General features: G+C 38.6%; 1 protein-coding gene across 1 annotated transcript in view; it reads right to left on the reverse strand.

Moving 5' to 3' along the window:
* Nucleotides 1-10,083, reverse strand: part of prrc1 (proline-rich coiled-coil 1) — a 40,306-nt gene extending 30,223 nt beyond the window's left edge. Inside the window, exon 1 of the mRNA XM_067433396.1 lies at nucleotides 9,938-10,083. The gene's annotated coding sequence lies outside the window, so the exon portion shown is untranslated. The remainder of the gene's footprint in view (nucleotides 1-9,937) is intronic.
* Nucleotides 10,084-11,938: the final 1,855 nt, after the last annotated feature.

Here is an 11,938-nt window from a genome sequence, read left to right on the forward strand (position 1 = left end):
CATAATCAATACCGGCCGCCACATATTGATTCATCATTCATTCATTTTTACGCTATTTAAGATGCACGCATATTCATTCAGCTGCATTTCCTTAAGTTCTCTCTCTGCCCTTTCTTACTCACTCACACACACACTCGGAGCGTTGCATTCGACCGTAAATCTTAAACAAGTTTTATTGCATTTTGGCGCATTTAGTGTGACATAGCTTTTAAAACCATAGCAGTTGAATAACGTGAGTTGCGACACGCCTTCATCGCGCGGCAGCGCGCCGTCATGGCGCTCATTATAGTTCTAAACAAACCAGCGCGATGTCAATCAATACAGACCAGTGTTTCCCAACCTGGATCCCAAGTAAAAGGTCCCGGGACGCACTTACACGGCGGTTCATCTCACACCTGATGACGCATCTTTAATATGGGTTGTAACTTGGAAATAATGCTTTATGTATGTTTCTGTTGATGGATACACGTGCTGACTCCTCAGGTATACACTACAACAGCGATAATAAAAGAAAAACGTGGGCAAAACGGTCTCTCTTTGTAAACTTTGTAAAACGCATGCGAGTGCTGCCGTACGTCCGAATATGAGCAGTCATTTTCACCATCATCACCCGCGTGTAGCTAGGAGACGCGACTGAGAAGATCCGTCTCTGTGCACTCGTCCCAAAGCGCGCAAATATTGAGTTCTTTCAAATCCTGTGCTTAAACAAACAAACTCACACAAAAAGTATGTCAAAATGCCATAGCCTACTCTGTACATGCCTTAAGTGAACTTTATACAGAAAATACGACGACTATCCTTGGGTCTTAAAGGGGCAGTAGCATTTACTGCTGTCTGTTTAATGTCAAACAAAAGATAAAGACATCACTCACTGCTCTTGATTGAATAGCTTTTGTAAGTTTAATAAGGATTTATTTTTTATTTTTTAATTTAAACAGTTAAATATGCCGTTATTTTACATTTGATTACTTTATTCCATTTCTCTACCTAAAACTAATGTTAGACCTACCTGAAAAACCTTAAAAGCATTTTTTATTTTATTCTCATCTTTGCTCAATAGTATTTATTTGTGCTGCTGCTTCTATTTAAGTTATTTGTTCTTATTTTCTTTATTTTCATTTGACAGTAGTCCCTTTTCCCCTGAACATAGCAAATACCGAACTGTATTGAAACGTGAACCCAAAACTGTGATACAGAGCGAACCGTGAGCAGTCTGTACTGTTACACCTGTAGCGTAACTTATGCGAGGGGGTGCCACAGAATTGTGAAAAATTTCAAAGGGCAAAAAAAATATCGTTAGATTAGTCGACTAATCGGAAAAAAAAAGTCGTTAGATTAGTCGACAGAAAAAAATAGTCGTTAGTTGCAGCATAGAATATATATTAATCTAGTATGACTTCTGACCTGTAAAGTTGCCAGAATAATAATAATACACTGTTTGTTCATCGGCCAGAGGAGAACTGGCACCCCAACTGAGCCTGGTTTCTCCCTAGGTTTATTTTTCTCCATTATGCCCTGATGGAATTTTGGTTCTTTGCCACCGTCACCTTTGGATTTTGGCTAGCTCAGTTTGTGACACTTAAATTTCAACTGTATTACCAATCTGCCTGCAATGACACTATGACAACTGAAATTAGCTGGATAACATCACCGTTTTCTCCAGAGCAGCTCTACAGCCGAATCAAATTCTGTTGCATTATTTTCTTGCTAACGCTATGAAGCTGCTTTGAAACAATTGGACTTGTAAAAAGCTATATAAATAAAGGGTGACTTGACTACAATCTAAACATTTTTAAATAAAGATACATTTACTTGAAAAGCCTTGTTTTTCAAAAAGAGTTGTTTGTTTATGCATAAAAGCAAAGAAAAGTATCTGTGGAGTAAGAAAAAAAAAAGGGAAACCAAGATTATTTTTCCTACCCCACTGACAGACAATATATATTTTTAAAGGGGTCCTAATGGTTTTACTTAGATTCTTACTTATTTACACTGTTAAAGAATTGGATTTTCATGCTAAACATGGCCAAAGTTTCAACAACAAAAAAATGTTGGACATATAACGGAGTGTTTCTATGCCAAATACAGAGGATTCTAACAAGTTTCTGAAAGTTTTTTTCAAGTATGGCCCTATATAACTTTATAAAGGGTAGAAATCTTTGTATGGACAGTTCTCCCAGATGAGCATGTGAACTAGGGCTGCACGTTTTCAAGTTTTTCATTAGCCGTTTAACCGAGGCCCTTAGCAGTTAATACTCGGTTAACCATAGTGTGCGTCAGGGTTATTTTTAGTTTATTAATTTGACGACCGCCATCTCTGTAGTGAACGCGCCTATAGAGAGAAATGCACATCATGGATTACACAATCAGAGAGTAGCCTATTTCTTTTCATTTTAAATTGTTAAAAGACATTTCAAGCTTTCTTAAGATATATTTCATGTCTGTGAGGCGTACGCTGAGTTTTGTTAAATTAGGATGAGATATGTGCGCTCCAGTTCACAAGCAATGCGAGTGGCCGCGAGGGCGCCTGCATGATTAGGGCATGTAGTAAAAGATGCAGCCGAGAACAATTCACACAGCGGTTGACTCACACGGCTTAGCCTCTCCCGGCAGAGAGTACAAGCATCTGTGGACTCGTTCCTTCAGCTCTGGCCATCTTGCTTTCAGTCCGCGATTAGCTTTTTGGTTTTCTTCATTACAGTTAAAGTAACGCCTGCTTTTCTCTAGTCATTCACAAGTTTCTCACTTCAAACTTTCTTTCATCTGCTCCGTTATGTACAGCGCGCGCAGCTCCCGCTCTGCTTCTGCCCTATGCGACTCATACTCCGGAGCGACTTATAGCCTGAAAAATGCGGTAAGCACTGCATTGCAATACTTGGATTTTGCCCCGTCACTCTAATTTTGAAAGTGCTCCCACGCTTTATTTGCCCGCTTAGAAAGCTGGTCATGACTTCTTCTTGTGGATATTACAAATGTCTGGGAGCGCTCTGGCGGTCTCTAGGGGTGCAAAAATATATTAAAACTAAATTCAAAGCACGTCACTGACGCCACTTAACCGAGCAAAATGTTTCACTCGGTTACGCAATTTTTAACGGTTAATCGGTCAATCGGTTAACCATGGACACCCCTAATGTGAACACATCAACCAGAGCAAGAGCATGCGAGGGATGTGTACCGGTTGGCGAGGCAGAGGGATAGGGATGGAAAGGATGTGCAGCAGGTTAGAGTGATTTAAGATAGAGATGGAAATGTTTTGACAGGTGACAGGAGGGTGAGGGAAAGATGGAAGGAGTACTTTGAGGAACTAATGAATGAGGAAAATGACAGGGAAAGAAGAGTTGTAGAGACAAATATTGTTGACCAGGAAGTAGAAAGTATTAGCAAGGGTGTTAGGAGAGCTTTTAAGAGGATAAAGAGAGGAAAGGTAGTTGGTCCTGATGACATACCAGTGGAGGTAGAAGTGTCTAGCAGAGATGGCAGTAGAGCTTTTACCAACTAGGTTGTTCAACAAGGTTTTAGAGAGTGAGAGGATGCCTGAGAAATGGAGGAGAAGTGTTTTGGTGCCGATTTTTAAGAACAAGGGAGATGTGCAGAGTTGTGGAAACTACAGAGGTATTAAGCTGATGAGCCATACAATGAAGTTGTGGGAAAGAGTAATGGAAGCAAGGGGAGACGTGGACATTTGTGAGCAGCAGTATGGTTTCATGCCAAGAAAGAGCACTATAGATGCATTATTTGCTTTGAGAATGTTAATGGCGAAGTACAGAGAGGGTCAGAAAGAGCTGCATTGTGTCTTTGTAGATTTAGAGAAAGTGACAGAGTGCCATGAGAGGAGCTGTGGTATTGTATGAGGAGGTCTTGAGTGGCAGAGAAGTATGTTAGAGAGGTCCAGAAAATGTATGAAAGCAGTAGGACAGTGGTAAGGTGTGCCGTAGGTGAGACAGAGGATTTAACGATGAAGGTGGGACTGCATCAAGGATCGGCTCTGAGCCCCTTCTTGTTTGTGGTGGTGATGGACAAGCAGGAATCTCCATGGACTATAATGTTTGCGGATGACATTGTGATCTGTAGTGAGAGCAGGGAGCAGGTGGAGGAAAGTCTAGAGAGGTGGAGGTTTGCTCTGGAGAGAAAAGGAGTGAAGGTTAGTCGCAGCAAGACAGAATACGAGAGAACCAAGTGGAACAGTGAGGTTACAGGGAGAAGAGGTAAAGAAGGTGCAACAGTCCAGAGCAATGGGGAGTGTGGAAAAAAGGTGAAGAAGCGTGTGCAAGCAGGTTGGAATGGGTGGAGAAAAGTGTCAGGTCTGTTGTATGATAAAAGTACCAGAAAGAATGAAAGGAAAGGTGTACAGGACAGTAGTGAGACCAGCAATGTTGTATGGTTTGGAGACAGTTGCACTGAGGAAAAGACAGGAGGAAGAGCTAGAGGTAGCAGAGCTGAAGATGTTGAGGTTCTCTTTGGGAGTGAGGAGGATTGATAAGAACAGGAATGAGTACATCAGAGGGACAGCATATGTGAGATGTTTTGGAGACAAAGTTAAAGAGGCCAGGCTGAGATGGTTTGGACAAGAAGAAGGCCAAAGACGAGGTTTATGGATGTAGTGAAGGAGGGCATTAAGGAAGTCGGTCTGAGAGAAGAGGATACAGAGGATTAGACTAGATGAAGGCAGATAATTCGCTGAGGCGACGAGAAGGGTCTGACTGCAGAGCCACAGTTTTACCACAGCAGTTCTGACTGCACATGCGCATTTCGTTGTGAGAGTCTTATGACTTCAAGATCCATGTTACGGCACTGGAAGGGAATAAAACTACTTTTTTTTTGTAACTCCACTTGTTTGATTTGATAGTTATTAGTTATTGATCAACTGTAATGGTAAAATAATTAAATGTTTGAAATATAAATTGTAAATGTAATAGGCTAAATAAATGTAAATTTAATTTGTTTATTGGTTATACAAATGTTTATTGGTTATACAAATCTTGGTATTTAGGGCACTTTTTGTGTTTCGTTGCCTCTTCTTGACGGATCGCTTCCTGTTCCCCTGAGTTGTAAGTCGCTTTGGATAAAAGCGTCTGCTAAATGCATAAATGTAAAATGTAAATGTTATGTCTCCAACAAATTAATAATATGCTCACACTTTCAGTTTAAAAGTACGTTTTATTTGTTTTCAACGTTTGAGTTAGTGCGAAAATGCGCAGAAAAACAATTCCTAACACCACAAAACGCACTGACAAATATATGCTATATTATGACCCACTGTAAAAAACAACAAAAATAACATAGTAATTATAAACTTCTGTGTTTATTTTTGTGCAACATGGACTTCAATGTTTAATTTGTGTGACTATACCAAAGCATTTGATTTGTAGGCATGTATTCCTCCAGTTGGAAAGCTGTGCGCTTTACCTGACATTTCAGGGTTTAGCCCTAACAGCTGCGCAGTGAATGGGACTGAAAATAATTCAGACTGTAATTCAAACATCTCACTAGTTCAGTAGTCAGGGCACTGATCAGGGAGTCAGCCCATTGACTTATGTCCTAATCAGTGCCCTAACTAGTGGACTAGTGAGATGATTGAGCCGCACCCGATCTCCACGTCGGAGAAGTTTCGCTCCTTTGCCGTCTTCCGTGTCTCCATGCCGTAAAATGAGGGCGTGGGGGAGGCGGAAACTTGAATATATAGGGGTGTGTTATTCTAATGATGATCGTTTTCAGCCGCGGCATTTATCAAGGGCAAGTATTGTATACACCTGAATTGCAAAGGTGCCCACAGCTTCATAAATCAGGCGGTGAGAGGAGTGTAAGCATAATCTTACGCCAACATATATGCCCGTTTCTACGCAAGATTGATAAATGAGGGCCATTGTGTGTTTATTATTCCAGGCTGTTCATTTTGAGAATTTTTTTTACAAATATTAAAAGGAGCCTGAAGGCCTCCGAGCAACAGCAGATGCAAAAAAATAACAGCAGGAGTAACAAAAATCAATAGATAGTTTTAGGACAGAATTAAGATTTAAAAATCAAATGTATCCGTGTGAAACCACTGTAGTGAAACAGCGCATGCGTGGGGCAAAACCGCTGTTGTGAAACTCAAACGGCAAAACTGCAGCTGGAGTGAAACTCGTAGACAGTAAAAGAAATGGACACAGTGTTCCCATAGACTTCAACGGCAGAAAATGAAGTTAATTAGAAGCACTCACTTCCTGATGGCTGAGCGAACTGCGCAGGCTCAGACTGAGCTTGACGACGTAGATGTGATGTGAGCAACCTGTCTGACAGTTGTAGGTCTTCTAGTAGTTGTGGAAAGTGAAATCTGAATCACATTGTTTAAATGTTTTGTCCCATTGCTTTTGGCTCACTATGGGCTTCTCCCCATTCTTCTCCCTTGACTTTATGTCTCCGAATCCCCCCGACTGTCTCATAGACAGTTAAAGATCGCTTCTGAGCATCTCCTCCTGTCTATACGGTAATTTCTCGACTGAGTCGCGTTGTTTATGACGCAATCGTTAGCCTATTTTTACAAAAACAGCTTCTACGGGGCGATAGTGTAAGATACAAGGTAATGGAGCTTTTTATGCATTGTCATGTTTCTTTAGAAATAAACAATGGACAAATGGAGTCTTTAAACGCCTCTGATGTAAAGTTATTCACTGTCAAAGTGACTCAAAAATGAATGGGAGTCAATGGGATGCTAACAGCAGGTGATGGCTTGGTGAGCAATGGCACTATGGGTGGAATGCTTTCCGAGTGCTAGATTACCCCCTTGGTGAAACTGCGGCTCTGCAGACAGATATTAATGGTGGCGACCCCTGAAGGGAACAGCCCAAAGAAGAAGAAGAAGTACTCCATGAGTGTGTGCATGCTTGTGTCTCTTTAGCTCTGCCCACTGCATGCTTGCACAAGTTTGGCTGTTACAGGCAAAAAAAGAAGAAAAGTGTGGTAAGGTAAAGCTTTAAGCATAAAAGGTTCATAGGTGTAGGTTTCATGACTTTACAAACATTTGACATATTGAATTAATATAAACCAGTGTCTTTTCAATATGCAGCAGCTTTTTTCAGACTAGTCTAATGCTCTGAATATTAAAGGTTATCTGATTTAACCCGTTACATTTCTTAATTAGGTAATGTAATTAACATTCAACTTCTACTTGGCCAGCAAGGCAGAGGCTCACTACACCAGCACCACTGACAGAAGAGGAGAAGGAGGAAGAATATTAAAATCCAACTGGAAAAAGAAGAACCGTTGCTTTTGGAATTAGCAAATAAAGATGACTAAATAAATTTTTAAAAGAAAAGTGTTTTTTTAACACTTGGGGGGTGAATGGCATATTATTTTAGACTACCCTTCTATCTGGTTTTCTTCAATTTTATATAGTAATCCATTTCATTTTCAAAAGTTGTGATGATAGATATGCATATCAATGCATCCAACCACATTGGAATCCTAAAGGCAATTCTAATTATTAGGTTACTTCTAGAGGTTGCAACAAGATATCAAGTGCGCGTCATTTAACCTGATTTCTAAACCACTGACCTGCGATCCTGTGAAACTCCTCTTTGATGCTCTTATAGGTTGTGCCCAGGAAACAACACAAATATATTCAGAAAGCTCACGTGAGAGTGAGGCAAACTTTACTAATATTATATAGAAAACTATCATCAAAAAATGGTACTGATCAAATAAATATGCAGATATATGTGGATATAGCCAGGAAAAAAATTATATGAATGTAACTCCTGACAAATGAATGCAGCCTTATCATCTACACAGGACGCTATTTTTGTAATTTTGATGGTGTCCTCTTGATGAAAATATTTGCAGTTAATGAATGTGCCTGCACAGAAAAAAAAGAAAACAAGAAAAAAAGTGCTTTTCTTTTGTCTTGTAATTTCCATCAAAATATCTAAGTATTCTTAAATCAATGAGGATTTTCTGCATAAGAAGTAACAAAAGTATTTAGTCTCATTTCCAGTAGAAATAAAACAAAACAAACATAAAAACCTAATTTAAGAGCATTTATCTTATTTTGCTAATTATCTGCCAATAGGGTAAGAAACAAATAGTATGAAAAGCATGTGTGCAGCATGAATGAATGAAGTATTTAAACACCGTTGGTGCTGTAAAAGGGGGGATTGACCGAAACTCTGGATTTACAGAAGAAAACCTGCTCCCAACCAGGGGCCTATACCATGAAGCCGGTTTAGCTGGCTAGCCAGATGTGTTTAAACTTAGTTTGTGCCAGTCCTGGCCTGGGTCTTTGGGTACCATTAAATTGGTTTGGCTTTTAGCTGTGTTCAGCACCATAGTAACTTACTCTCCAAGGCTAACCTGTTCCAGGGCAGGTTATGTTCTGGATAAGAGATCTCAAACTGAAATTGGATGAATCAGCTGTGAGTAAAGTGACACACGTCTGCTGAAATAAAGTCACTTCCCCTGTTTCTACTCCAAATAATAGGTCACTACATAGCAAATGGGTTTTAAAGACTAAAGTGTCTGGCTTTTAACAATGCTTATTTATAATAATAATAATTTTGAATGATTTAGATACAATTTGTGTAATTATTATTATACTCAATTACACATTTATCATTTAGTTAATCAATCATCAGGCAGCACTTTGTTAAAATAATTTAAATATTAAGTATATAATATATATTAATCAATATTTAAATAATAAAAATATAATATAAATAACCTATATAAAGTCATATGTTTTACAATCAAATAAAGCTATTTATAAAAGTTTACTGAGCTTAAATGTTCAATTCTCTCTATATCAACTTCATAACTTAATTAAATTGATGAATAATATTTTTTCTTTAAGTTGTCCTATTTCATATAGTTATTTTCTTCTTGCTGTGTAAATTTGTTTACATTTTTAATATTTTTCAATCATGTACTAATCTGTAGAAGAGAGAAATTAATCTCACTGCTTCGCTCGCGAGAAGTGAATCTCAATTCCACTTATCCACAGCATGTGACTGGCTGTTCATACTGATGTCACAGCTAAACTCCTGAATTTAGGATTAAAGCCTGAGTTAACAAAGAAAGCTGATGATCAGATTCATGGTACCAACAAAGTAGAATAGATTGGTTTAGTTTTGTCAACTCGAAACTAATCCTGTAACCCTGCGTTTGTTAAACTACCATCATGGTACAGGCCACAGGTTAGTTTCACAAAGTTACCCTGAGTACAAGTTATCTCTTTCAGAAACGAGCTTGATTACCCTTCTTTCTCGGGTTTAACATAGTACATGCCATTCTGAAATGAAAAACCTCATTTTAGGGTTAACCACTTAACCTCCTTTCTGAAAAGTCAGAAGCAGTAAAACACTGCCATCATCTATGCACAAGTTTCCTGCTGTCTTGAGGACATCCGGATCTGGACTTTCATAACAAATAACTGGGCATGCGCGGCAACATATTTAAATTAATATATTCTAAACGGATTAAATTTTAACATTCATAATAGTATAATATCATTAATCAAATTATGAAAGTTATTTAGAATGCTGTAGTAGTACGCTTAATGTTCTTACGTGTATTAAAATTTGTAACATCGCGTTTACTATTTGTAATGAAGCAAAGATGGAATTGTTCCTGAGTATGTGATGGTAACGTTAAACTTATAGCTGATCACTGTCACTAATCGATTCATAGCTATATATTACTGTGGACATACATATTCACTCACACACACACACACACACACATCGGGAGAGCAAATTACACTACGCAAATCCCCTCACGTTTTGCTAAATTGCTTCGATTATTTTCATGACGTCGCTGATTTCTCATTCATGATAATTTCACACATCTGATAGTGATTCGCTAGTCAAACGTCTCAGTCAATTTTGCATCAGGGTAACATTCTATCAGACAGCGCTATTTAAGTGTGTTTCTGCACAATTTACAATAATTCATAAATCACAATTCTTACCTGCACGATTAAACGGAGTGTAAATTTTGAAATAGGAGCCGATGAAGTGCAAGACAACACAGCGTACACGCCACGGCCGCGCAGTGATGACGTCCAACAGTGCCACGTCTGAAGTTGAGACGTGCGATTCAACAAAACAGTTGAAGTCAGAGTCATAGATGTGTATATGTAGACACCTCATTAGCGACTGTTTTTATGGGCCGCTATCATAGATATGTGTACATGTCTATGGTCAGAGTGATGTCACTTTTCATAAAAAGGAAGTCATTTAGACGTTGTAGCAATGCACAACACAAATATTAACAAGAATATCAAAACCAAACTGATTAACTCGGAACTTATGTATTATTGTTCACTTGCTTTTCGAAGAGTGACTCGTTTTAGCGAATCGGCTCTCTTGAACCATTCGTTTCAAGCGCTTTCTAGACGTTGCCCATAACGTAGTTTGGTTTGGTTTGGTTACTTTATTGTCCCCGAGGGGAAATTCTGCTTGGGCACAGTGCATAGTTGCTTCTTAAAAGAACATCACAAACATAACAGAATCCGATTACAGAAATATTGATTAGGCACAGTGCAGAAATACTTCATAAAAAACACCACATCACAGATCACACAAATACTGCTTGTGCATAAGGCAAAGTTACTTCATAAAAAACACCACAGACATCACAGATCACACAAATACTGCTTGGGCATAAGGCAAAGTTAATTCATAAAAATAAAAAAAAAACACATTATTATTGACAACTCAGGTCCATGAATGAAAGTGCATGTGCTAAAGTGCTTATATGTTTATTGCACGTTGCCCTAATAGCACCGGAATCATAGATAAACTTCTTTATTTTCCTTTCTTCCTCTTTCCCTTTGGACACAGCTCTATTTTACATTGTTCAGCAGCTTAATGGAGGCTGGCACAAATTATAATTTTAAGCGATTCGTTTTACATTTTGGGACACGGAGTCTTCTTCCTGATGGCAGGGTTTCGTATTCAAGGAAGAGGGGATGTTTAAGATCAGATTTAATTTTCATAGCCTGTTTCATAATTGTCTGATCATACAGGGTCTGAATAGGCTCATAGTCTCTCCTTCCTATAATTTTCATAGCCGTTTTGTGCATGTTGGCAAGCTTCTTTTTCAGTTTTAGTGTTAAGTTGCCAAACCAAGCACTAATTCCATATCTGATGACACTCTCCAATATTGCACGGTAGAAGATCATCATGATCTGACTGCTCACTCCATACAACCTTAATCGCCGCAGAAAATAAAGCCTCTGCTGCAGTTTATTGCACAGGTTATCTACATGTGTATTCCAGCAGAGAAGATTATCGATGTGGACACCTAAGTATTTGTATGAGGACACCTGAGTTACTTCCTGGTTTTTAATGACCGCTGGCTTGTGGTCTGTAACTTTCCTCGGGTCAAAGACAATCTCCTTTGTTTGAATGTTTAAAAATAGATAATTTCTGTCACACCATTTAACGAATGTATCTATTTCATCTTGGAACATAGAGGAGTCTACATCCTTGTATAAAAGGCTCAAGATCGCGGTATCATCTGCAAATTTCATTATATAGTTGTTAACGTGAAATTTCCTACAGTCATTGGTGTACAATGTAAACAGTATTGGTGACACTACACAACCTTGAGGAACTCCTGTGTTACAGTATTTGACCTCCGATAGTGTCCTGTTGACCCTCACTTGCTGTGCCCTGTTGTTTAAAAAAGAATAAAACCATTTAATTAAGATAGTATTAACGTTCATGTTTTTAAGCTTCTCTAAAAGCACATGAGTTTGGACTGTGTTAAAAGCTGAACTAAAGTCGACAAACAAGATTCTAGCATAAGCTTTTATGTTTTCGAGGTGTTTAGAAATAAAGTGAGAGATGCATAGAATTGCGTCATCAGTGCTACGTTCTTGCTTATAGGCAAACTGGTACACATCTAGTTTTGACTCTACATCCTTCATAAGTAAAGACACAACGAATTTTTCAAAACATTTCAT

Source organism: Pseudorasbora parva, chromosome 23 (genome assembly GCF_024679245.1).
Source record: "Pseudorasbora parva isolate DD20220531a chromosome 23, ASM2467924v1, whole genome shotgun sequence".
Classification (NCBI taxonomy): domain Eukaryota; kingdom Metazoa; phylum Chordata; class Actinopteri; order Cypriniformes; family Gobionidae; genus Pseudorasbora; species Pseudorasbora parva.